Raw genomic sequence first — 26,303 nt, forward strand, 5'->3', positions numbered from 1 at the left:
CCAAACATGTTCTTTTTATTTACCTTTCAAAAATGGTAGCTTTCCAGAGAATGAAAGCAAACCTTTTATTGAAATGTAACAGTTGAGTTTTCTTGTTCATCATTTTCACTCAAAATCAAAATGTTCTTTTCATCTAAACACCTGGGCTGCTGAAATCAAAAGTGGTGTTTACTTTTTCAGCTTTGCTATTCTAACTTACGCTTTCCTTTTCACAGCAGGTCCTCTAGACTTCTCCAGTAGAATGTTCTAATAGCAAAGCCATTTATTTTAAAACTTTGAACTTTCATATAATGCGTACATTTTAAATTTCATTTAAATTACTAACATTATAATACATTCTAAAATATAATGGGCTTGATTCTTATTCTATGAGGTTTCTTTCCCTAAATGAATTATACTAAAGTCACCTTGAAAGAACCAGCTCAGTCTAAAGGGACTCAGCATAAGTGAGGATGGAGTCTTAAATGGTTCGTGGAAGCTTTTTGTTCTTTACTGAGAATTAAAGCAATACAGGAAGTTACGCTTCCCAGTTATCAGATATTAAAGGTACTATAAATAATGATTTATAAAGGCTATCCCTGAGAAAGGCTATTAGTGCCGTTAGATGTTTTTATCTGACACACGGCTATGTGGGCAGGTGTTTCAGTGAACCTGGCAGGTGTTAAGCACCGAAACGCATCCTGCCCCCTCCCCTCCCCTTCCTACCCTCCCCTGGGATCTCCTGCTGCTATACGGTGTGCCCTGGCTTTTAATTTCTCGCACTGAGACCGTTGGTTGTTTCCTTGAGCCCTGTTCTGAAGCGTCAACCAAATGATTCACTGAAGTGTAGCTCCGATTAAATGTATTCCTCTACAGTTTAGTTTGATAGAAAGGTGGTTTCTATACCATGTGAAATGCTGTGCTGGCTCCACAAAGACTTATGAGTACCTTACAGCTATAATAAATATTACATGCAGTGTAGCGTTACCTACACAGCGTAGCTCAGATCAGAGCTCTCTTAAGCTATCACGCAGTGAGGGGCCATTACTGCCCCGAGAGATAAGACTAACAATAAGGGGTGTAGAAAGGAAGACGAAACAAGTCGTGCCGCCTTCCTCCTGGGTGGTGCAGGGGGTCAGCGGCAGCCGGAAATCTGGGGTCCTTAGAACAACGGCCCCCCGCAGAACGGCACGGGGCTCTTACACAGGGAAATGCCCCAGGCTGAGACGCGTGTGCTAGATTTTTTACCTTCTCTGTTGCATGATGTGCTACAGCAAACTTCCCCGTCTTCTGGAAAAAAAGAAAAGAAAGCAAACAGATACCTTAACATCTTTATCATTATTATTTACTATGCTTAATTACATTACTGCCTAACTACTGTACACCTCAGTCTCCTGTCACTGTCATGTTTATTTAAGACTCAAATTTGTCTGCATCCCTTAAATGAAAACTTAAATGAAGTATTTGTTGTAAAAGGAACTAACGGTGTTAAATGCTAGGCCACCTTTGACACTTTTTTGTGCCCTTCTTAGTACTGTTTTCTTTACATACCAGTTTTCAGTGTGTCCTTTTAAGTGATTGGAAAGACTTGAATCAGTATTTTTGAGAAGCAAAAGGGAGAAGGGAGTGAGGAAGCCAAGAAACAAACCACAAGAAATCTTACTTCTTTTACTTATGTTTCTATTTTAGAGCTTTATTAAATCAACTTTTTATACTATCGTTGTCTCCTGAAATCCACCATGATTTTCAAACTATGCCTTAGTACCAAATGTCTTCCTTAGGCCCATCCCATATTTGGTAAATTATTTACACACCCACAGATGTAAGGCAATCTTTCTCAAGCCATTTCTGTTAGTTTTTATGGAACATTGACAACCTGAAGACTGTGGAATCATTAATAGATGCTTCATTTCTCCAACTGCTGGACAGACGATGGTCCTCTGTGGGCATCTTACTAGACAGTGCTGGATTTTTTGGAGCTACTCTAACACTGTCTGGTAACGATGTTTAAAGGGTGAACCAAACAACAACATGCATCAGGAGGAGCTCTCACAGAAAGACACAGTACCACAATTTAGGCCAAAGTGGAACATTTGGATGAGAGGGTAAGGATGGTGGCTATCATGTTAACAAGTGTCTTTAGATACAGTAAATGGCTATAATCACAAGGACTTCCAACAAAGAAGTTGCTGGAAATGGCTCCGTTAGGTGCTACTGAACCTTGATGTTGCTGTGAAGGAGGTGATACAGGACACGTCAGCTCTAACGCACAGAATGCACGTCTTCTCAGAGGCACAGTAATGCTTTCTTCTCCCCAAACAGTGGTCAGAGCTGCGATGTATTTGCGTGGCACAGCCCCTGTCCAGGAGGCTGAAAGATTTGCCTGTAATATTGCCATGCTTGGCTGTGAGAGGTGGTTAGGGCAGGATGCTGGTTGTAAAGGTCATTCTTCCCAATTACAGTTCAATTATGCCTCCATGGTTGAACGGCCTATGAACTTCCAACCTTATAACCTGCCCTGTTGCAGGCAGTGCTTTCCGCTTATAGAACAGGTGGGTTAATCACGCTAATCATTCCATTAAGAAACAAAGGAATTTAACTCAGGCAATGGACAACGACTGAATGCTTACCCTGCTCTACCTAACCAAGCAGAGGAGCCCCACAAGAACTTGTTCTCACTGTGTGGCAACTCCCACCGCTGCATGCAGCGTGGGAATGGATGAGGTTTTGATTAGAAGCGCTGGGACTCCTTAAGGAAATAAGTACTTATCTCCAACGACATAGAGGTCAGATTTAAGCAAGTTTCCTGGGGTGACAGAGAAGTGCTTGAGGAGACCTCTTCTTACTGTCAGAGTATTATCTCTGTGGCCTATCATGTCATATTTGAGCCAGAGAGTCCAGTTCCATCCGCTTTAGTAAAAAAGGACAAGTTTCAGCACTGCTAGTGGTAGTATTGCTTGTCGTGTTAAGGGTCGGATTCAGCAAGCAGATTCTGGGATCACTCACCTATCTCTAACAAAGCATATATTTGCAAGCCAAATTTGGGGACTAAATTAGGTGCTAGACTTGCCCTCCTCCGGTGATGTTTAATGCCTCCTGCCCGAACTGCACGTACATATTCAGGGCCAGTCTGCTTACACGACAGGTCCTTCCTCGTCCTTGCCAGATTAATCCAAGTCAGTATTTTGCAGACAACCTGGTCCACCTGTAGAGGATAAGAATTCACGTCAGAACTCATTAGCAGTCACTCTGCAAGCTGAGGTTCATCCTTCCACAAGGAGCGTTCGTATCGCCTGCGCTTCTGTAAGACCACAACAATTTTTTCAGCGCTGGTGGGGATCTGACCTAGGGTGGGATGGTACACAGACCTTGTACTGCTTCTTCAGCGTTGCACCCATTGGTTTTCAGCTCCTCTCTGTGAGAAATAAGGCAGTGTTACACATGCACTCTGACCACACGCTCCTCGCCCCAGATCTTTAAATGGATTCCAAATATTGATTTGTGTTTGCATCGGAGCACCAAAACATTTTCCTCATCCTCAACTTAGTGTTAATCCCTTCCCTGGCTGTAAAATAGAACTGGTTTAGCAACACAGCGGTACATTCTCTGCCTTTGTTACTGGAAGTCCCTCACTGTTTTTTTTTCAACACTTTGCAGTAAGCTGGGCTTACGATTCCTTGCCAAAACTGCTAGGTAATACAGGAACGGTAGGAAAAATGAACCAATTGGTATCTAACTTAAACTGGTTTCCATTACAATGTGAACAGCTTGAAAGGAGCTGACGGTGCCTGCTTTAACGCCACTGGTTGACTCACTGGACCAAGCTCAGTTTTGTGTTTGCCCTTGCAGGTTGTAATTCTCAGGAAAACGAGGGAGAAGGAAGAAGCAGAGAAGCGTTCTTTGGTGATTAGCCTCTGTGTTAATAAGTAACTGGTTCACAAGGGATTGAGGAAATGGTGTGAAATTTGAGTGACTCTACAAATTGACTTTTAACAAGCATTTAAATAAGATGAATTGGAGCGCACACCTACCTCCCATCCATCTCTCCTTAAAACAACATGTGGGTCCTAACCTTGGATGGAGTTGAGTAAATAAATAAATAAAAAAGCCAAAAAAGATAACTCTAATTGGGCATCCATGGCAGGCACAGGAATGTCGCCTTAAAAAAACACAAAACGGAGACCAGGGAAGTCCCCTCTACCCGCCCCCATGATGAGGTATGCTTAGGAAAGTGTCCATTCAATCTTGTCTCAGAGAGAGACAGTTAGTCATGAGAGCCAGGGGCAACCCAGAAAAATCCCCTTCTGCCTCAATATCTTTCTCTCCCTCCTCTTCTACTGATTTTCATCTCTCTTAAATCAGTTTCACAGGAGAGCAATTCCACAGGCACTACTGGTTCTTAGGCTGGTTTAAATGCTGTCTGAGGCCTGGTCTGCACCAGATTTAATTCCAAAAAAAGTTGTCTCACTGAGGAGACTTTTAATATTGACGAGGGCACAGACTTTAGAGCGCAGCTGAAACGTACGCATCCCCAGTCTTGCTGTGCTGCTACTGACGGCGCTGCACCAGACGCGGGCAAGGTGAGCAGTTCCACAGCAAGAAGGATGCAGTGGACAGAGCTGTTGGTAAGTCAACTTCTTTACAATTTTTTTAAACTCACGTACCAGTGAACTGGAAACGGATATGTTTTCATAATTGTACTGCCTTATAATCAGCAACTATATCAAGTTAAATATTTACTGGTTATTGCTTTGTCTAAGGGAGAGGCCCTCAGCCTTTCCCTGCCCTATCTTTTTAGTCCTGGATCTGGAGAAAGTCCTTTAATGTTGGTGGTTTGCTTTAGCCCGAGTGCCTGCTGATTGCTGTCTTACCAGGCAAAGTTAGATCTAGCTATTTTTGTCTAATACTGTCTGGTAATGCCGTCAATTGCATTGGCAAAAATCTTCGTCTTGACAGAATATGGAGGAAAAAAAGCTTGCCTTTATCAGAAGAATCAATGAAGCCTGATGCCTGGGCCTTCTCACTGGAGTTTGGGCTTACGCTGAAAGCTTATTCAAGTGCACTGGTTCTATGTCTGTCTTGTTAACACCCAAACTGTACTGCAATGCCTGCAGAAGTATAAGGAGAGATGAGAAAAGTCAAGAGAGTATAAGCTCGAGTGTCCATAGTACGTAGGTAGGTCACAATATGTTTTTTTGAACTTGCTTCCCTAAGAAACTAGGCTCCTGTGCTCACTAGCTAGCTCTGTGTTAGTAACTTTTGGACCTATTGTCAGACTTTCCCGAAATGTAATGGGTGCAGGCACAACAACCTTGAAGGTTTGAGAAAGACATCATAGAACTAAAGCAGCTAAGCAGAGACCATCGCTGCTCCCAGTGCTGCACAGTAAGCACGGCTGAAAACTCCCAGCGCCATGGCATTGGAAGTCGACTGTTTCTGAATCTTAAAATCTTCATCGTAAGGAGTTACTCCTATACCCAATGCAGAAACCACAGGGGCTTTTTTAGCTGTTGTTTAAGGTGAAGAGAATTTCTCTGGGTAAACTTGGGCCATTTAGTCATCTGGGGGTGCTGTCAGTTTAAGTAGCTGCATTTGTTTGGAAATTATTTGTTAAACAAGCAAAACCCAGCAGCAGATCAGTGCACCCTGTTACTATACTGCAACTTTGAATAAGGTCTGCTTTACTTTTACAGACAGAAAAGTACTTTTAAAAGTATCTTATAAAGTAAAAGCGTTCGCACAGCCCTCAGTTCAGCAAATCTTCTATCTGAGATGTAGTTAGATTATACAACGAGAAAGGTGGCCCCCCCCGAGAAGCGCTCTGATTCCCCACACGGGGCTACCGGCCTTTATCCTCCGCACCCGAGAAGCAGCAGCAGCCCGTGGCAGTTGTTGCGTTTCTCAGTAGAGCAACCCTAGTTGTGCAACACAACAGCGGTGGGAGGGAACAGCACGGCAGAATGTGCTCCTGAGCTCAGCTGATGAGCACGCTGTGCCCTGAGGCGTGAGGATGAAGATAGTTCTCTACATCAATGAAGTCTCACTGAATTGTCAGGAATTTCCCAGTTAGGAAATCGCCTTGCCCAAAACTGCTCCGATGGTGAAGATGGTATCTGTGTCCTGGTTAAAATGACTCACGCTGGCAAGTCTCATTTTGCAGGGTACAAGCAGTATTCCTTTTCACAGTACAATTATTTTATGGAAACTGGCTTCTACTTTTGGTATATTGCAGTGTCTCAGCAAGATATTAGTCCACTGCATGTTAGACTTTTACTGTGCTATCCCTGAACATCAGCTGCTGGGTTCCTTGTTTGCCTTTCCTCTCTATGCCTCTCTCTGTCCAACACTTACCCTTTGGATTTCACAGAAGCTACAGTCTCTTATTGGAAGCTTCCCTGTTTCTGTTTCCGTCCTCATGAGAAGCTCAACATGATCAAGGGTTTTCTTCTGGAGTTACAGTGTTTCTTGAAATGAAACAAATTTGACCTTTCAGCAGCGCTACCCTTTACTAATTATCTCTAAAAGAAGTGAAAACAAGAACTACATGTCTTTTATTAAAACGCATTCTTGGGTAAACTGGTAATAAAAAAAATACCCCTGAGATGTCCTATGCAGTGAATTTTAAAGGGTAGATTTACATAAAACATTCTCAGAGAAGGCAAAGAGATTGACGATGTGACTCTAGTCCTTAATGCTGTGTTCACGTATTCTGTTACCCGTAGCTCACAGCAATTATTCGGATGAATATTCTACTGTCACTGTTTTTATCACTAGAATCCACGTGTGTGGATAAACACAGACTGTTTTCTTTGTAGGAGTAGGAAGAACAGTTTCACTAGCTGCTATTGTATTTTTATATCTTTTTATATCTTTTTATATATATTTATATATATTTTTATATCTTACATGGTATTTAACGTGCTGTTTCGCTGCCTTAGAGCTTATGTTATTAATTTTAGGCATTTTAGTTGAATATTTAATAAAAGAGTTGAATCTCAACCCAGCTCTGAGTTGAATTTCTTTTGAAGCAATACAGATTTCTGTGTGTTTAAACCAAGTAAACAGTATTCCCCAAGGCCTGAATTCAGTCTAATAAATCCTGCCCAAGAGCGATAACTCCTTCTCAGGAAGCCCCTTCCTCCTGACGCAGCTCAGCTCCGTAGGGAGGCACAGCCCGCTCCTCACAGCGGTCTCCTCTAGTTTGGGTACGAGGTGGCGGCACCGGCGCAGCCGTACGGCTCTGCACTCCAGGGCTCTGCTACTCGTGCGCTTGCTGCAGACGGACTGTGTTGGGCTGACACCACTTAGGACCAGCTTTTCAAAGGGGCTGCACCTCTGTGAAGCTGAACCGGGGTTCTAGACACTGCAGATGAAGCGTTGCCTTGTCCTTGCCCCAGACATAAAGTCCTAGCCAGCCACACGAGACTGAAGCCGACTCGGTAACAGTTCACCAAGCTATACTTTGAAATATCCTTGATTTCTAAATGAGGATCTGCCGTTGGGCTGGGGGTGGGGGCTGGGGGAGCAATTTCTCAATAGCTTCCCACCTTAAAAACCCTACATCCAGAAAAAATGGTCCTTACACAAGCTAGAATCTAGAGTCTCTCACAAAATACAAGCAGTAAACGCTCTTGTAATTCCTCAGCACAAATATATGTATTTAATGCTACTTGTCCTCCTGACCTGTAATCTGGAACAAGCCCAGGAGACTTTTGACTTGAATACCTTCTTATGATCCTTGAACGAGTAAGGCAGGTACCACCTTCCCAAAGCGGGAGAGATCCCCAAACCAACCCCCCGTCTGAGGAAAGCAGCGGGAAGGAAAAAAGCAACATCTATTTCAGCAAACCCAGTATTTCTTTTTCTTTGAACGGCAAGGGAACACCCTGGGTAGGTCACCTGAATTGACTAGCAGAGAGTAGAAAGCTTCATGGCTACCAGAAGAGCCTGGGCTCAGGGAAGGTGAAAGCTGAAGCAATCTGTGTCTGCCTGGCATAATTACCTCTCGCTTTGCCGACTGAGGCCTTACCATAAGAGCAAGGCAGGTAGGAACCTTCCAGCTACTTGCCATGGCTTTAGCCATACTCAAAAGGCTACGGAAACTCCAAATAGAGCACCTGGTACAGTCTCTGGTTTCTAGCTACAGGCACAACCGGTTAATCCCTGCGTTCAGTCTTGGTACCAGGTAAATTATTTTTTTTTTTTTGGTAACAAAACATTGTAAGCAAATTATTATATTGGGGCCAAAAGAAATTAGGCAAACTTTCATTTTGGTCTGCTTCCCTTTTATTAATCTTAGATGTAAAATGTTTTGGTACAGAAAATTTTGAAAAGCAATGAAAAATATTGGCTTTAACGTTGTGAAAAATGAATTTTTTTCAGCCTTATTTTTTTCTGCAAAACCCTGAAGCCCTTATTCCAACACGGTTAATGTTCTAAGGTGATCATAGGTTCTCCTAAAGTTAAATTCAAGAACTAAAATATCCTTTACCAGTCTACAGCTTGTGCTATGGTGTACAAAAGCAGTCCTGAGGACTCTGTTGCGCTACGCTTCACATACCACCAGGTAAAATACGCAACTACGTTCTACATCATCGGGCCCGTTACGCCTTCGCATGACCAAGCACAGCATCAGGCTGGGGACTGCATGTTACCAAACGCAGCCCTCGCACCCCTCCCGTTTGCTTGCCTCCCACGAGCTCGTAAGCACGATTGATGCTTCCTCCTGCAGCTTGCGAGCACTAGGAGGGGTTTCAGAACGGGCTTTGCTTGCTGGCGTGATGCTGTGCCGCAATGCCGCCGGCCCGCTCGTGCCGTACCCCCCCGCCGCCACGGTCGGTGTCCCCTTCTCCCCAGCCACGCTGCAGCTAGTAGCTGCAGGCAGCATTGCCAGCAAATTGCTGTCTATTACCTACACGTTCGAATCGGGAAATCTCAGGCTCACACACAGAAAGCAACTTGTCGGACAGTTGCAGAAGAAAATAACCAAGAGACTTTGTTGTAGACTCCAAGTATTCAGCCTTCTTATTTGGCTTTAACTTACTAACATTAAAGTTTAAAATACTGGCATAGCAATGTATGGGTTTAAAAAAAAAACCAGCTGAGTGCTTCCTTTCCTCTCCTACAAGTAACTATTTGAAAAACAAGCAAAAATAAACCAGGGATTTCTAACAGGGAGCTGAGCGAAGACAAAGGAAAAAGCATTTCATTTTCCTAGTATTTTGTACAAATCAAAACAATTAGGGGGAAGAACAGCTTGAACCCTTCTATATACTTTATTAGTCATCTAAAGCAATAAAAACTCCAGTGCTTTAAAAACACTTCCTATCACCTTTAAGTGTGATGAAAGCCCAGTCAACAGAAAGGTTTGTTCTAGGTATGGTGTGGATGGGCTTTACATCTTCAGCATATGGGCCCTAAATGTAGCGTGGAAGGCTGTTTAGATACTTAGGCGGCAGGGAAGAAAAATTTCATACCTAGCCCCCTTAAGAAGCTTGTGCTTGGGAGAAGCTCTTTTCATATTCCTTTGCCAGTTTATTTTAGGCAAGGAAAGGTGGAGTCAGCTCCCAAGGCAGTAAATCTAACAAGCACCTCCTGGCACAACTGTTACGATCTAAATTGATTCAAGAACAAAGTTCAAGACATTTAGACTACAGAAACTATGAGCACAGCATTTGATTGTTTTACTCAACAAATGTGGATTTAAGTATTGAAGAAGCTGCTTAATGAATAATACACACTTGTATCAAACTATCTACCTTTTTCAAGGCAACAACAGGGTTTTTTTTTTCCAGATATAGTGAACTTACTGTGAAAGTACCTGGGCTCAAACCCACTTCCAAGTTCAGGTTGGAGTATTAGTGCTTGTGACACTCCCCTGGGACTGCAGGGAGAAAGCCGCCTGCTCGGGAGCGAGCCCTCGGAGCGCCCAAGGCCCCTGGGAGCACCCGAGGACCCCGGGAGCACCCGAGACCCCTGGGAGCACCCAAGGACCCTGGGAGCACCCAAGGACCCCGGGAGCTCAGCTGGCCACTGGGGCAGCGTCGTGCCCAGCGTCACCGTCCCCGTCTGACACTGCCCATTCACTCTCAAACACTGTTATAGCCATGTGTCTTAAGAGTCATTGGAAGAACCAAAAGTCTCTGATATTTGATAAAGATTCCTTTTTAATTTTGGTGTCTAAATGTAAATCACTTAATAAACTATGTTAAACCATTACCTCGGTCCCTCCAATCGGGAGCCAAAGCCAGGGAGAGGCTAAGCGAACAGCGAGGAGAAACAACCTCATTTGGATTGCTAATTTTATTTGCATACCAAACATCACTTTAAGCAAACCCATTTGGATTTCTGTGTGTGAGCCTAACTCATATTCACTATCTGCTATTTGATGACTGTTTGGGAGCCTATCCTTTCAATAAATGCACGCAGAGTGAGAGAAAAAGCCTTGAGTACCGCTGAAAAAAGGGAAAGTTGAAGACAAACTAGGATGAGTTAATAACACGCAACTCTTTCAGTTTCCTTGCTTGTCTTTGGCCTTTGTTCTCAGTTCTAAAATAGCCCTGATTTTAGGACCTGTTCTAAGGGAGATAAAGGAACTGCCTATAAATGTACTTAAATAACAAGCAGAAGCCTGGGAAGAGTTGGAGCTTACAGTGGTTGTATGGTGAACGAAGTGAATTAGACACGGCCTGCATTTAACTCTTTTTTTTTTTTTAATTGGATTTCTCCCATGGCTGGAACTTGTAAGTTTTAGGCACGACTATGGCGGGACTGAGAGGCCTCCTATATCCCATTTTCCTGCCCTTTGTGTGGATCAAGGTATGGGGGGAGCGGGGTGTGTTTTGGTTTGGTTTCGATATTACACAGTGTGGCTATTTATCGACCATGTATAAAATTATACATGCTCCTTTTCCAGGTAAATAAATGGCAAGAGATTTACTCCCCCCTCCTCTTCCCAGCCTTGTGTCCCCTCAGTCGCTGCACTGTGCTGCCGCCTTACTCAATAGCAATGCCAGCATTCGCAGTCCGTGCTCCGGAACAGAGCCGGAAAATAGAGCAGACTGGGAAAAACGCCTGCTGCTCCCCAACACACGTCTTTCCTCCGGGCAGGAGAAGGAACCATTTCGCTGTGTCGGAGGAAGAGGCTGGGCACGAAGAGGGAGCGAGCCAGGACCCAGCCCTACACCGAGGAAGCCGGCGGGGCAGCGAAGCCCCGCAGCAAACGCCCCAGGGACCGGCTCCCTTGCGGAGTTTGCACAACAAACCGATGCCTCAGCTCCAAGGCGCTACAGCGACAGATCGGACTGGTTAAAAAGCAGACGCGTTTCTTACCTGGACGCTCCTGAGCACTGGGCAGAGTAGCTGCTGGTCAGGTTCTGAGCGAAGCCCTCACACCTGGCCAGGTGAGTCCAACTACAGATTACTGGGTAAGCCAGTCCCTTCAGCTGAGCTCCCCGAGCCACAGCCTGGGCTCCTCACACACCTCTGCCGGGCTTCAGCTTGTGCCCAACTTCTTTCACGCTTCCTGAGCCCCTGTAGATTTGCCCGTGCTCTGGGCTCCCAGCGCTTACTGCGATTTCTGGCCTAACGCTGGCCCTAACTGTTGGCCTTGCCTGTAACGCAGAGGTTTTTAACATTTGCTTGTGGTTACAAAAATTAAAGCAGCTTTGCTTAAGCTTGCAAAATTCCAGCGACCAGGAGTCTGGGTTTTGAGCGCTTTGGAACTTTTTTATGGTTTCAGTCAGAACTAAATCCGGGATGAAAGTTCCCCATCTGCAAAGGACCAGCACATACATACTGTGTGTGGTATATTTAGGGGGGGATCAGAGAAATGTGGGTGCGAGCCGTGTCCCCTCACTGCTGTTATTTCTGAGACTATCCCGATCTTTTGCCAGGTTACACCTCCAGTGGCTCTCTCTGATATACTGGTACTAAATTCAGATACTACAGTCAAACCACTGCCGGTTCCAGAAGAATTTACTTTTTTTGCCAGTAAATGCTATAGGTTCAACTTGAGACGTCAACTGTGATTCTACCTGCATGAATTTGAATAGTTTTACCCATTTCTGTTCGTACTGAGGTGCAATTCCCTGCAGAAATACCGCATAAACAGCAGTGAAACCCTATTTCGGTGGAAATGCAGAGTTAATCATTCTTTCTGTAGTGTGAGAGTTGAGCTGGGTGAGGCCATTCAAGGCCAGAGGTGTAACCGTCAGGCGTGTAGTGATACCTAACCAGCCCTTCAGGGTGTTTTCATAAATTTGATAATCAAAGCACAAGCTCATCTGTCATCGAGGTATGCGGCTATTCACAGCAGCCTGTCCCTTTCCAGTAAGGGAGGCGTATTTGGTGCAGGTAGCTGATGGAAACAGCAGCTAGCTCTGTAAAAAGCCACCGGAATACTGGATTTTTTTTTAAAAAAAACCAGAATTTACAGGCTGCAATCTGCATGTAGCTCAAAAATGTATAGCCATTTCTTAAGTGAGCAGTCCCCATCTATTCCAGGTTGGTGTTGCCAAAAATCATAGTGACTTTTTATTGGTGTTCAGTGACTGGGGTGAAGCGAGGGTCTCTTCAGCCTCACCTAGTGTCCATTTACGTTACAGGAGTTGAGCTGGTAGGTACTAATTGAGTATCTCAAAAAAGAAGCCAGGTTCTGGAGCACTACAAGGGAGTCTTTCCTCATCTGAAGCTACGGGGGGAAGCGTAAATAGTTTGCAAATGACTGGCTACGCTAAACAAATGGTTAAGTTTGCTGGGTTGCTCTCCATAGTGAAAAAATAAAAACAGCTAGGAGCACGGCTCCGTGGGATGGTCTTTGCGGTTTATGCAAAACATGATTGACAACAGGCATGAAAGTTTGGTCCCATCTGATACTGCGGAACAACCACTTTTCTGAACTGCAACACACTTTGCCAGTAACTCACAGCACCAGATGGGGCCCTGTCAGGGTCTGAGCCGCTCGCAAGGTACGGAAAGAAATAACTGGAATGACACATCCCGTAACAACCTGATTGCCATAAACCTGCTCAAACGATTGCCATAATTTGCCCTTAGACTATCCGGGCATCCCTCTCACCTTCCCAAGGAGGGCAGACCGCCGGAGCGCGGGTGCAGCCTCCCGACTTCACGGCTCGCTGGCATGGCTTCAGAGTCCGGGAGGCATGCAAGAGCCAGGTCCAGACTTGAGCAGCTGCGGGTTCTGAAATGAACCAAAGCCATTTCTGAAAGCGGACACATGCCTAGTTAGCCTGACTGGTCCAGCAAGGAGAACTTTGGTTAGTCTCAGGAAAAGGCCTGCCGAGCAATGGTTTGTACTTAGAAAGCTTTTGAGAGTCTCCCAAAGCGGTATATGAAATGAAACGCCTGAAGAAAACACCACAGTAAATAAAAGAACACCGAAACGCATTTAGGGAGGCAAAGGTGTACAGCTCAGCAGAAACAGGGGTGGCTTTGGGCCTGTGATAGCTCTCATTCCCTCCAGCTTTGCTCTCTGCTGGTAGTGCGTTCAGCACGGGTGCGTAAGGGAAGGTCAATAACCTTTGTGGTTATTCTAGCTTCACAGGGATGCAGCGAGGTGCAGGCAGGACTGGAGCGTTTACAGCTGGTGATTTTGAGAGCCAAGGCAGCAAAGTGCCCATATCAAACTGGTATTCAAGGGGATTTGGGGGCTCGACACCCCACGGCCTTTGAGAAATGCCGCGAATGATTGGCGCGTCTGCATCACTCTGCTAGCGAATCAGTCCAGGAGACTATTTTATAATGGCTTCATTCTGTAATGAAATGGCATGTCACCCTCGCCCTGCCCCTGCGTTTGCCCGTATACATTGCGTGACCAGAGCAAGCACAGGCAGAGGTGGGAGGACTCTGAATCCTATGGTCACCCTTTGCTGTAGCAGGAGCAACACCTTGGCAGTGTTTATCTCCCAGTTTATCTTTAAAAAACAAACAAAACAAACCACTCTTTTTCATTCACGACTGCTACACCCACTCATGTCCATCTTGAATTTCCTAGGAATTCTGGAAGTGGGCTATCCTGGTGAGAAACTGAAGTGAGCTATCCAGGTGGGAAACTGGAGCTGATGAAATCACGTGTGATTTGTTCTCCTCTGAGTAAAATCAGAGCTTGGCCCTTGTGCCTTAGACCATCTTTCGGGTTTTTTGTTTTTTTTGCTTTTGTGATTTGGGGTTTTTTTTTTCTTTTTAATATTATAGTTCTTGTTCAGTGTTGGATCCAGCTTTAAAAGGCACCAAACAGACAGGTTGCTTTGCAGGCGAGCACGGCATCAATCCCCATGTGTACCTATGATGGCAAGCGGTTTTGGTGTCTATTATTGAGCTTATCTAAAAATATTTGTAGCTCATGAGCATTGGCCCAAGCCTCTGTCAGTGCCAGACTCGTGGCAGCAGTTCAGCATTGCTGCCCTACGAGTTTGGGCACCTGTAGCAATTAATTTCATCCTTTATGATTCCATTGCAGCTTCTTAGTTCTTCTATAACTGCTTCCTCCAGTTCTTTGCCAGTTTCTGTGAGTCATTGCCTTGTGCTGCTTTCTGGTTTTCCTTCTGGCACAACATAACATGGGCAAAGCAAACGGGGCAGGTAAAAGGACGATCTCTATTGCTTGGGCTTCATTACGTGGCGTAAGTTGGGCTTACAAAAGCTCATAAGCCCATTTCATAGCAATGTCGGTGAGACCTTGGCTTTCAGAGGCTGACTTTGTCTTTCTGGGAGACAAGTAGAAGAGGGCATAACTGGACCTGGATGATGGGAAAGCTGCAAGCGGATGGAAGCTGGCACACGATTGAATTGCTTCGTGTTGTGAGCACCGAGATGCTGTGTTAGTTTGCTGGAACAACAGACTCAGCCATGGTGCAGAAAGCAGAGTTCTGTGGGCAGGAAAGCAAAGACCTGTTCCTCCTGCCTGCAGCATTCCTGCCTTTCTTAGTGTGAAACAAACATTAACAAGCCTCACATACAGCCCAGGGTCACTTCTTTCCCATTGCCACCAAAGGCAGAGGTCCTGCAGCAAGAACAGCTGCAGAGCAACCACGCCGCACTCCCCAAGCGCACACCTCCTTTATTGTAAATGGTCCCCTGCTTTGTTCTTCACCAAGCCATCACCTGTTGCACGGAGACAACTCAGACGGAAGAAGTGGATTTCAGCTCTCTCGAGAAAGCGCAGCACTTCGTGTGCCGCTTGCAGCAACGCACCTGCAGCAGCAGCAGAGCCAGCTGTGGCACGGCCAACTGCGGGTCAAATCACCTGGAAAAAAATGCACAGGGCTCCTCATGGTCCACCCAGAAAGAAAGAACCTGGCAAGTCTTCTGTCAAGCCTGGGGACCAGGGTCGGTCACAGGTTCTATGCTGGATGCTGTAGCAGGAGCAGGTCACTTCCTTACCTAAAGGGGAAAAGCCAGGGGAACAGGAGGGAAGGGAAGAAGTCCAAACAAGGAGGGAGCATATCTAGAAACAGCACAGAAAAACAAAGGCAAAAGCAGGCAGGGAGTACCCTTTTTTCCCAACAACTTTTCCCACATAGCCTCTTTTTTTTTTCCCAAGACAGCAGAGGTCCTGGCTGCGGAGTGCTCCAGCTTCACCAGAAGGAGGGCGAGCATGGCGCAGCATGCAGTTCAGCTCTGCTCCAGCTCCACCAGCCCTTTGGGTTCATCTCTGCCTCCTCCGTGGTGACCTTTCCACACTGCCTCTTCCAACGCCGTGTCCTGCAGCCTTCTGTCCGCCGAAGCTCTTTTCATTGTCGGGGATGAGGTACAAGGGCGGACTGGCCTCACGTCTCATCCTTATGGGGAGGTCCTGAGTTCATGCTGGCGGAAGATAGATGGCTAGTGGGGTGTCAGGAGGTAAAGGGCTGAACCGTGTTCAGGTGGAGCCCTTGGTCTATTTTTGGAAGAGGAGAGCAGTTTGGTCAATAGTTGGTGGGAGTAAGGGAGGACTGGTCACAAAGTCCGTTCTTCTGGCGAGGAGGGGTGGAAGCGGGCTGGAAGGCACAGTTTGGACAGGGGGCTGCTTTACTCCCTGTGTTCAGCCGTGACTCCCCGACTGAAGCACGCAGTGAGGTAGAGCAGTGGCTACGAGGAAATGCACACAGCAATACGAGCCTCTGGATCTACCAGGAGACGCTCAGGTAGGGCAGCTGATTCCCACATAAATAGTGCTGCTGGGTTTGGAACTGAGCAGGGGGAAACCCGAGCAGTGGGAAGGACTACGTACAATGGCTGTTTGCTTTACTTTTTTCTCACCTTTCTTTTTCCCACTGCCACACCTCAGACGGTGGGTTGGATTTTGCGTAAGCTGGGACGGCTGGCTGCATGTAATGTTACTCCAGTGATTTGCTGCTCCTTAAGCTGCAGCTCCGAATCAGAACAAGGCAGAAGAATAAAACACCACAAAGGGCTCGGTACAAAAACAAAGCAGCAACAACAAAGCAACGGAGGCAGGTGAAAAGGGAGACAAAAGGAGTGGATTTTCTAGGAGATATTCCCAGTTTCCTCAAAATACTGGTACAAAGCCCGAGGAAACCCTTAGAAGTTTTCCACAGACTTCACTGGACTTCAGGCCAAATTCCTCTTTCCATGATTGAGAGTCTCTTCTCACAAGTCTTGCTCTCATAAAGTAATGAGCACCTGTATTCCTGTTGCTTTCAAGCAGGATTGTAGATGCTCAGCAGCGCTGAAATCTGGTCCCATTATGAGAAACTGGTTTGGTGAAATCACTGTGCAGAGAATTCACCTACTAATGCAGGTATGTAGGTGTAAACTGGGATTTAGCTGATCGTCTCAGTTGCTCTATTTTCCCACTGCGCTGCAAGAAACGCTTGTGGAAAGGGGATGGATGGATGGAGACATAAGGAGACTTCCTTACATACATCGGGTTTCTGTGACAGGTCACGTGAAACGAGCGCTTGTGCTGAACTTTCTGCAGCAGTAGGGTGGTTTTGAGTGGCCTCGGTACAAAACTATGGCAGCAGCCAGCCAAAAAAACTTGGATTTCATGTTTGAATCTAAAGGGTTTGTCTTCTCCTAACTCCACAGCTTTGTTTCAGAATTTGGGCTTAATCATTAATTCCTATGTGTCTGTGGCCTGCACGCCTGCTGTGCGGCGAGCGACAGGGCTAGACTGGTGTGCTGCTTTGGGAAAGCTGCTTCCTATTGCTTCCCCTCTGGTCCTGAAACACAACCTACACAAGCCACGGCTGCAGCTTGATTCTGGGTGGGGACCCCACAGCTCACTGCTGGGAGGCCCAAGTATGCATTATTTAATAAACATATCAAAGCAACTTATAATTATGCATTTTTGTTAAAGTCCACAACAGGTTAATATTGGGTTTTTTCCATGGACAGGTGAGAAAACTAAAGTCTAGACGAGTATATGAGTTTCCCTGTCTCTCACAGTGGCTTTCTTGTAGAACCAAGGGGAGATCGTGCCTTCTGCCCCTGCACACTCAAGAAAATAGCTGTGCATGACGGTGCATAGTCCTGCCTGGGTGCTCCCCAGGGTGGGTTGCCCCCTCCCAAATGGTGCTGTAACCCCCTGTAAAAGCACTTTCTGTAAAAACCACTGCTACTGTTGGAAAATAGCCACGCCGAGCTGGGAAAAACACCCGCATGGGAACTGACCTCATCGCAGTTCCAGGTACTTTGGGGATTACTCTGCTTGTGTGTGCAGGGGGAGGCAGTGGGGGAAGCAGCCGCCAAACACGGCTAAAACATTGTTTTCTGCGAGACGTGTTGTTCTGACCCTCCAGTTAGCTATGAAAAAGGGCACTTGGACCGTACGCACCACCAGGACATGAGTCACTCCTAAAAAATCTTTGAATGAAGGAGATTGTCTAGATAGCGCCGCTCTCCCACCGACCGCACGCGGTGAAACCTCCGCGCCGTTGCCTCATGGCTTTTGGATGGAAAAGCGCTGCTCACCTGAACACGGGGATGAGCAGGCTCAGGAGTGCGAAGGTATCTCTCAGAAGCCACTGAAACAGTAGTTTTCTGTCCTCAAATTGGATCTGTTTATAGAGAGAAGCGTCAAAAAGCATAACGTTCCTGCAGTAAAGCTAAGATTATTTTTTTCGACAAGAAAATATTGCCACGTGTTTACGTAGCTTGCTTCCTTCCACCGTACGCTTTGTGAAACCAGCCCATTAGGTGGGTACAAAAATTCAGACCCCCTGAGACCTGCCGTCCTTGCTACCTGCAGCATGTGGCGATGTGTGACACGAGCTCTCTATTCCATTGTTTTCCTGGCTGGTGAATAGCAAGGCTCAGTTGCTTCCTTCAAGGTTCTGCATAAATAACAATGTAGAACATTTTTTTTTTTTTTTAAGGCATTTTCTGTGGTTTAATATTTGAATTTTTACTAGTTTTTGTGTTATACAGCGCTCCTTGCTTTTGTAGCTTGGATTTCATGAGAACCTTGAAATAGAATTATAACCTTATTATTGCATCTTCTATAGTGGAAACATATTTCTTATATAAATATTGATATATTTTATAGTCAAGGGACTAGTTTGTTTTATTTGTTTCATACGGAGCCCATAAGACTTTCAGAAATACGGAATGCAAATAGGCCTTTCACATCAAAACAGTCCAACTTTATACACCTAAACAACAGACCAAAGGCAGCAGCAAGCTGTCCCACAGTCCGAATCCCAAAACAGAGGACTCAGATGTTGCTTGTACAGCTCATCCAGTCACAGACACCCTTTGTCAGAAGAACTGCCTTGAATTAAACAGGCGCTGTCTCTAACTGTTGGCACTATGCATCCTTTTCCCTTGCATGTTATTTTTTGAGCCTGGTTTCCCAAGCCAATAAGGATTACACAGTTACTTTGTCGTTTCTTACTCTAATGATTTTTAAACCTATTGCTCAAGTTCTACAAAACTCAGTTTTTAGAGGCCTCCTACGTTCAGGCAGGTTTCATGTGAACAAGCAGCCGGGTAGAAGAGGGCAAGGTGGTGAATGCCCTTCCCTGCCTCCTCCCATCCAAGGGAAAACCTCCAGCGTTCCTTGAACTACGTGCTTAGCACTAGAGATTCAAACAGAAAGGGGTGGGAAACGCGGTGTCCAAAGTGCATTTAAAATAGCCTGTGTTGGGATATCAAAACACGGGGCAAATACATAGTTCAGTCTCCTCTGGTAATAGGAAAGGCTCCTATTAACACATACTAGCACAAGTTAACATCTCAGGTGAATGAAATGCCTCCCCTAACGCTGTAACTGTCAGCCTCTCCCCTTCTCCAACAATTAGGCAATATTTCCTAGAGGGTGTAACGTTTGCTGAAAGTATTTGCAGTGCCGCGGGTTGCAACACTGCCGCCCTCCCACTCCGTGCCGTTCTCTATATGACCAGGGAGATTAGGTTGGGTGGGTTGGCCATGAGAGGTAATCCAGGAAGGCTGAAGGTAAGGCAAGGACAGGATCCTGCCTGGCTCTGCATGAGCGCTGGAGCTAATCAGAGGCATTGTGCACGAACAGGAAAATATGGAGAATGTTCTTGAAAGTCACTGTGACCTCCGGGGAGCAGTGCCAGAGTATTCACACTGCCTTGGCACGTCCACATCGGAGGATGCAGGGTCAACCCAGAGAGGGATTGAATCTAGGCCAAATTCCACCTTCCATCAACTTTTCTCATCCCTTTTGGGTTGGGGGGGGGGGGGAGTTACCACATGAGAAAACACAGGTTTAGTACTGGATTTTTCATTCTTCTTCCTCCAACCCCTGTGATTCTGTAGCTTTCAGTGTGAGGCGCTGTGTGTGTTCCCTAGAAGGGGACCTCTCTCCTCACAGAGCAGATTTCAGCATCTCAGGTGCTGCTGGAAGATGTGGCCGAAGTTTTCTGGGTAGGCCAATAACTGAACTGTTGTGTCTGCAGTTGGAAGTGTGAAAGCCTGGGAGTAAATGCAGACCTTTCCAAGCTTTATCTTCTGCTGTTAACCCTGGAGATAACCCACTCTTTGTGCATATCCAGCTGAGGTCACAAAAAAAAACCCCACCTTAATTTTTGCTCCTGAATGTGAAGGACAGAAAAATCTATCTAGAGTAATTTAAGACTACATAAGTAGGCCTTTTTATCTTTATATTTTTGACTGAGGCTCCATTAAGTGTCAAAGTCCTTTATTATTGCTAGTTTGGTCGCACACAGCGGCTGCCTGAAAAAAGTCAAGGTCCCATTGTTTTAGCCACTTTTCCCTGCACTCAGATAATTAATGGTCTTACATAAACAAAAATGTGAGGGAGGAGAGTGATTTGTCAAAGTCATAAAATGATTCATTTAGTCATAAAACTGGCAATGGCTGCACTCCATTTGGTTAGAACATCATTTTGGAGAACCACCCAAAACCATAGGGTTGTTTCTTTTCCCTACTTATCCCAGCATGCTCAGACTCCTGGAAACACAAGTAGGACCTTGTGAAGTTTGGGATAAGGAGGGGAATGCAGGACTCTCTTCTCTTCTTTCTTTTCCTTTCTTTTCCTTTCCTTTCCATCCAATTAAATCCCCGGGTTATCGTAGGCTCAGCTCACCAGTAGCTGCGGCTTAGTGACACAGTAAAACTGTTCAAGGGATTCAATAACCAATTATAAGGAGTCGCCTGAGAGAAACGTCTGTATTTGGCAGTTATCTCACACTATCATTAGCTTATTCCCCATTTTAAAATACGATCGATTTTGTGTCTTTTACATACATCAGTGTCACTTTGTATCAGCGTGAGCCGTGTTTTGACAGTGTCACCTCTGCCTTTTTTAATGGCTATAGGTGAGTTTGCAGGTGTGCCTTTGATCATATGTGGCACACAGAAGCATCGTGGTCATTCCTCCTCAGCCTGCTTTGGCGCGACTCTTGGGTGGTCTCTGGTCACAGACTGGGTGCTGTTTGGACGGAGCTGAACCAGGGAAGGCAGCGACCCTGTCCCACCAGTAAGGGATGGCACTGAAGGTCTGGCGTCCATAGCGCACACCTTAGGGAAAAGGGGTACTCCTCCTCTCTACAGATCCACTCCTGTTGCATGGATATATTTGTGGATGCAGACCTTCCCTTCGCACAGAGTAGTTTTGGTTGGCTCTCCAGGGCTGCCGCAGCAGCTGCCTTTGGCCTCTGAGCTGCTCTTCACAACATCACAGAAGGATTTGCCTCTGTTCACTGAAGAAACAAAGGACTTACGAGGGTTTAGGATGCTAATTTTGCCCTGCTACCAGTTTTCATTATTTGATTTAGTCTTGGCAAATTTAACAGCCCATGCTGCACCGGACCGACTCCAGTACTCAGCACTAATAAAGCCCAGCAAAGTACTGAGCTATGCATACTTTGCCTCAGAAAGGAAGACCACATCATAGACAAAGTACGTATTTTCGTGTCTTTAATCTGTTGTCCCATTGGTGATTGTGCACTGGAGAGAATGAAATCGGACTTTCTGGTTTGCTATTCGGAGCAGCGCAAGTGACGAGGGTGTCTCAAGCAGAGGTGAAGCCTGACCTTTAGAAGACTTGAAGAAAGCCACAGAAGGGTGAGCAAAAACTTGCCAGCCAGCAGACGCTCAGAGACCTGGTTTTCCTATTTTTCTGTTACGCAATTCTACCCCGACACGCACACGCCAACCTGCTCAGCAGCCCTCCTGTACCACTGCCATCGGACGGCTTTATCTGAAAGCGCACACATCTGTAGAAATCCCTTTGCATTTTTAACACCGGAACCCCTCGCGTGATTACCAACAGTAGCCAGGCAGCTGTTGCTAGGGGATCAGCCCGCGCTGATAGCGCTGGAGGCTTTCTGGCCCGCCCGGGCAGGCGCAGCGGAGTCTCGGTATTTATACAGCAGAAGCAGGCTGGGTTTCTGAGCCTCCGCGTCCTGCTGCGAATCCGCCGTTCTTCGGTCAATGACATAAGGCAGCCTGGACTCTTCCAGAGCTCAAACCTGCTCCATCACAGGATGGTTTGTTTCTTTAGAAGCTGTTTATGGCCTGACTAGAAGCCAAGTGCAAGGTGTCTGAACTGAAGGCAGGGCAGGGAGCCATTAAGGCGCTGCTGAAGTATTTAGAAACTGCTGAGCAAAGGTTAGAATTTCCATTACCTTTTGTTAGCTTAAGATATGGGTTTAGCCTCTGAAAGAAGGGCGTAAAAGGCAAGAAGTTGTCGTTGTACAGAATGCCTCTCTAATCTCTGTGAAGCTATGGTGTGGAGTGATTTATCAGTAGGATGCTGAAGCCATTTTGTGCCATCTAATGACAGCAGTGCCAACTTACAAGCTAAACACCTATTTGCATCTGCATTATGATATTTGGAGTGAATGTTCCAGGCCCTTACTCCAAACATGACACGGCAAAGCCTTAAAGCTTCTTCTCTGAGATCTCATCAGATCAACAAAACCAGGCAACCTGCTGTCATCAGATATACTTTGGTAAAAACACTGAGCTGTTTTGTCCAGTTGTTGCAGAACAACTAGGTAGTATCTCTCCAGACAAACAAGATGATGGGTAAAATGTTGTTCTTCCATATAAAAGGCTTTACATAAATTCTGGATATAGCAGCACCATCTCTTTATTATCACGGCATGTATTAGTACCTGTTACTAAGAAGGCGCTACAGAGACACAAATCATTAAACAGACAGACGTAAGGAGGAGGCTTTCCACTTTTACTTTGCCAGGAGAGTGTGTAAAATAACTTCCATACAACTTGGTATCTGGATGGAAAGGCACACACAAGCTGTGAGGCCAGTGGGCGCATTAATTCCTCGCAAGCAGTTATTTGCTCAGTCCGAGCCCTTCAGCCTCACAGGGGAGTGATGTGCAAGTGCTCAACAGCACAAGAAGAGAAGCTTCTGAGAAGTGTTTATCCTAAAATGAAACTACGGGAAGAGGCTGGGATAAGGAACAAGCAAATAGTAGAAAGCCAGCAGAATGGGAGAGCTGCTTTTGGCTGAGAGGAAGATGTCTGCTTTTGATGTTCAGCACCACAGCAGGGACAACTGAAAGAGGAACATAAAACCAAGTATCTCCTCAGCATGATGAGGATTTCTTCATACGTGTTTTTCAACGACATGCTTGAGCCTTACTCCTTTCCAGACCAGTGCATTTGAGTGCAGGAGAAAGCTCTGCAGGACTCCTGACTGCAACTGGACTAGCAAATGCAAACCCACCTGAACAGAAACCACCACTCACCCTCCCTGTTCCCCGCTCCGCATGTTGCCTCGTCCTCTACAGCTCCACCCAGAGCAGCCTTTGCTCTGTGCACCGTGCTGGAGTCATGACCGCAACCTAAGTCTAACAAATCCCCACCTTAAAAACTCTTGTCAGTTGTCTCCCTGTCACGATGCCTCCTAGTCTGAGTGTTGTTAGAGGTACAGCTTCTTATTCCCTGTCGCTCTTCAGGGGATCTCACAGCTTCACCTGACCGCCTGGCAAAAGCCCTCTGCCAGGCTCTTTTGGGAGGCAGCTGCTGTGTATTATGCCGGCCCACACTCCTTACCTTCCACTGGAGTCTGAACGAACCCTTTTCCCCCCTAATTCCTCTTGTGGCTTTGCCAGACCAAGGTTCACAGAAAGACAGGTGCCCTGAGGTTCCGCAGCACCTGCTTTTCTCTAAACCTCAGAGTTTTTGGAGACGGTTTCTTTCTCTTTAACATGTCACGTCATGGGAAACTGCAGGGGTCTTTGGCCTCCAACTGAAAATAAAACTCCACTCGAACAAATAGAGCTGAACAGCCAGTCTTTGACTGTACTACAAAAGGAGAATTCCCGTCCCACCCAGGTGCAATTATGCAATTATTACTCAAACTTGCAGACAGGGGAACTGGCACCGTAAGGCTTTGTGACACGGCCACAGCTACAATGGATCAGTGACCCTGCCAGGCTTGTCTACCTTCCTTGCCTACCCAACACATTGCTCTGTAACTCAGTAGCTCAATATTGTAATTTAGCTTATTGCTTTATATCTTTCTACATAAGAATACTTACAGTAAACAGCACTTCTGCATTTGTCCCTCTTATGGACTTTAAACTACACAGTATGTATGCTCCATATTTATTTAGTGTTCTTAGACTATTTGTTACTTTTGCTTGTAAGTAAAAGCTGCAAATATGTATTTCCCTCTCTAATTCTAGCTGATGTTTCAGTTGCCCGATGCTTTCTAAGGTAAGCATCCTTCCTACAAAACAGTTGCAGCCTTGACTCAGAACAAGTCCCTTTTACAGCTGACTATTCCAAGCATGAAACTTGCTAAAAATATGTCCAACAATTATTTGGGTTTATGGCTTCTGTCTCCAGATAGAAGATCTCATTTGCTGCTTTTGTATCCATTGCAAAACCAGGAAATGGGTCTCAGTTTTCAAGCGCCCTGAAGAGAAGCCTGTCTTACATCCCAAGGCTGAACAACTGGGGCCTGATGATGCCATAGTCAGAGAATACCAGATATATCTGAAACCAGCTCTTGGACACTGCTCCACCATGAGCAGCAGACTTATGGAAAGCACCCGGTTACTTCCAGCAAATTTACAAGGCAACCCAAGACTACCCTGAGTGCTATCAAGGGGAAGGAAGTAGAAAGAGCCCAGAGATTAGAATCAAAAGCACTCAGATCCCCAGCACAGTCACCAACAAGCTTATCACTAGAGACCACCCATAAGAAGCTGTAGATAGAAAGTAGAGCCTAGGTATTCCCAGCTAAAAACCGGTGTCAAAATAAAGCTTCTGAAGAAATGAAAAAACGGCCAAAGATGGTGAAAAATGGATCTACAATGAACAAAGCAAATGTTGACAGAGAGAAAAGTACACCTTACAAACTTTCCCAGGTCGCTCATGACTCTGGCAAAGAGGCTGACAATGATCTCTCCTCCCGCAGGCTGGGCTGCGATGGCCTTTGTGCCAACCAAGAGGAAAAGGAACACCCAACCCATGACGCAAGAAAGGAACCAACAACGGGCTGGACCCTTACCAGCCGGCAGAGGTGAATCTTTTATCCTTGTTTTTAGCTGTTTATTGTGCCAGGTCCTGTGACCAGGTTCCCAGCTGATGCCAGTATCAAGGGATTTATATTTTCTTATACTAGCCAAAGTGCTGGCCACTAATTTATGGAATAAATTACAGACATATTGCACATAATTTACATCACTTTCATTTAAACCCTGTGAAAATATAAGCCCATCCCTTTGTTTCTAAAATAATTCAAGACAGAAATTATTGGCATTGGCTGACACACATCTCGTGAAATTAAAATACTTGATGCTAACACTTTAAGTGTTCTGTTGAAAACATGAAGAAAACTACAAGCTATCCGTTAGCAAGCCAGTTAGCAAGTTCCTCTGAAAAGAAACCATTATTTTTTTATGGACAGAGAATTTGGCTGAAATGCCACAAATCTTTCAATGACAAAACCAACAATGTTATTTTTCTGACGTATTCGTTGTTGAACTCAGCTCTGTGCATTGGCAGTAAAACTATATATTTGTTTCAAATGAAAACCTTTTTAATACAGAGGTAACCTTTAGGGCAATGCTTGTCTTTAGAAAGATGATTAGATCATTTAGCTTTCTTAAATGACAATTTCAGCTAGATTTAATCTCTGGATCCTAGAGTCACCTACTGGTCTGTTAAACCTTCCTTTACATGGAAAAGGGAAAAAGGAGGTTCTGTGTTCTAAGCGCTGCTTTTCTTCTCTTTTGGTAGCAAACGACACAGAGCAGACGGCGTCTCCCTGCCAGTGTGTTTATCGCCGTGTGCACTGAAAGCAGAGCTGAGATTAGATAGGAGCTTCTTATAGACACCACCAACACACAATTCCCAAAGAAATTAATGAGCCGAATTCAAAACTGTCTCAAGCAATGTAATTGTCTGGCTGCAGCCGGTGTGAAGACAATCTCTCTGTGGGCTCTCTGGAAGGGAACTGTGCTCTTTCATTTCATGCTGCTAGGCTATGTGACAAGTTAGAAGAGCTTCCCCAAGGGCTCTCCCCACCTCCCCACCACAAGTACCTTTTGGACAGAGAGAGGCTCTTTCACGGGACAATGTAGAACTGAGTTCAGATGCACAAACTCAGCCTCGGAAATATCCTCTCCTCTCTGCTGATTAGGTCTGCAAGCCAAGCCACTCTGCCTGTTCTTTCCTAGGAGCTCAAGTCCCAACAAGCACCTAATCCCACCTCTGATATACAAATGGAAAGGCCCTTCCCTGAAATGTATGCAGTCAGGCAATGGGAATAACCCCCTCCATCGCTGCGTCTCCTTACCTCCTTAATAATTAGCCATCTAAGGATGCAAAACACACAAACAAATGAAGACTAAGGGCACTCATGCTTAAATAATACAGGCTGAAAGATT

General features: G+C 45.6%; 1 protein-coding gene and 1 long non-coding RNA gene across 4 annotated transcripts in view; one reads left to right on the top strand and one right to left on the bottom strand.

The window, feature by feature from the left end:
* The window catches only part of LOC142066393 (uncharacterized), a 26,687-nt gene continuing 384 nt past the window's right edge, over positions 1-26,303 (bottom strand). The window contains exons 1-4 of one of the 2 annotated variants that reach the window (XR_012663698.1): positions 25,959-26,106; positions 17,917-18,002; positions 3,095-3,184; positions 1-1,269 (exon numbers count right to left, since the gene is read on the bottom strand). This is a non-coding gene — a long non-coding RNA (uncharacterized LOC142066393). Of the gene's footprint in view, positions 1,270-2,985; positions 3,185-17,916; positions 18,003-25,958; positions 26,107-26,303 lie in introns of those variants that run through there. The other variant, XR_012663699.1, reaches the window with a different exon arrangement.
* Positions 24,859-26,303, top strand: part of TTLL10 (tubulin tyrosine ligase like 10) — a 20,758-nt gene continuing 19,313 nt past the window's right edge. For both annotated transcript variants that reach the window (XM_075113752.1, XM_075113753.1), the window contains exon 1: positions 24,859-24,934. The gene's annotated coding sequence lies outside the window, so the exon portion shown is untranslated. The remainder of the gene's footprint in view (positions 24,935-26,303) is intronic.

Source organism: Phalacrocorax aristotelis, chromosome 19 (assembly GCF_949628215.1).
Source record: "Phalacrocorax aristotelis chromosome 19, bGulAri2.1, whole genome shotgun sequence".
In the NCBI taxonomy this organism is placed as follows: domain Eukaryota; kingdom Metazoa; phylum Chordata; class Aves; order Suliformes; family Phalacrocoracidae; genus Phalacrocorax; species Phalacrocorax aristotelis.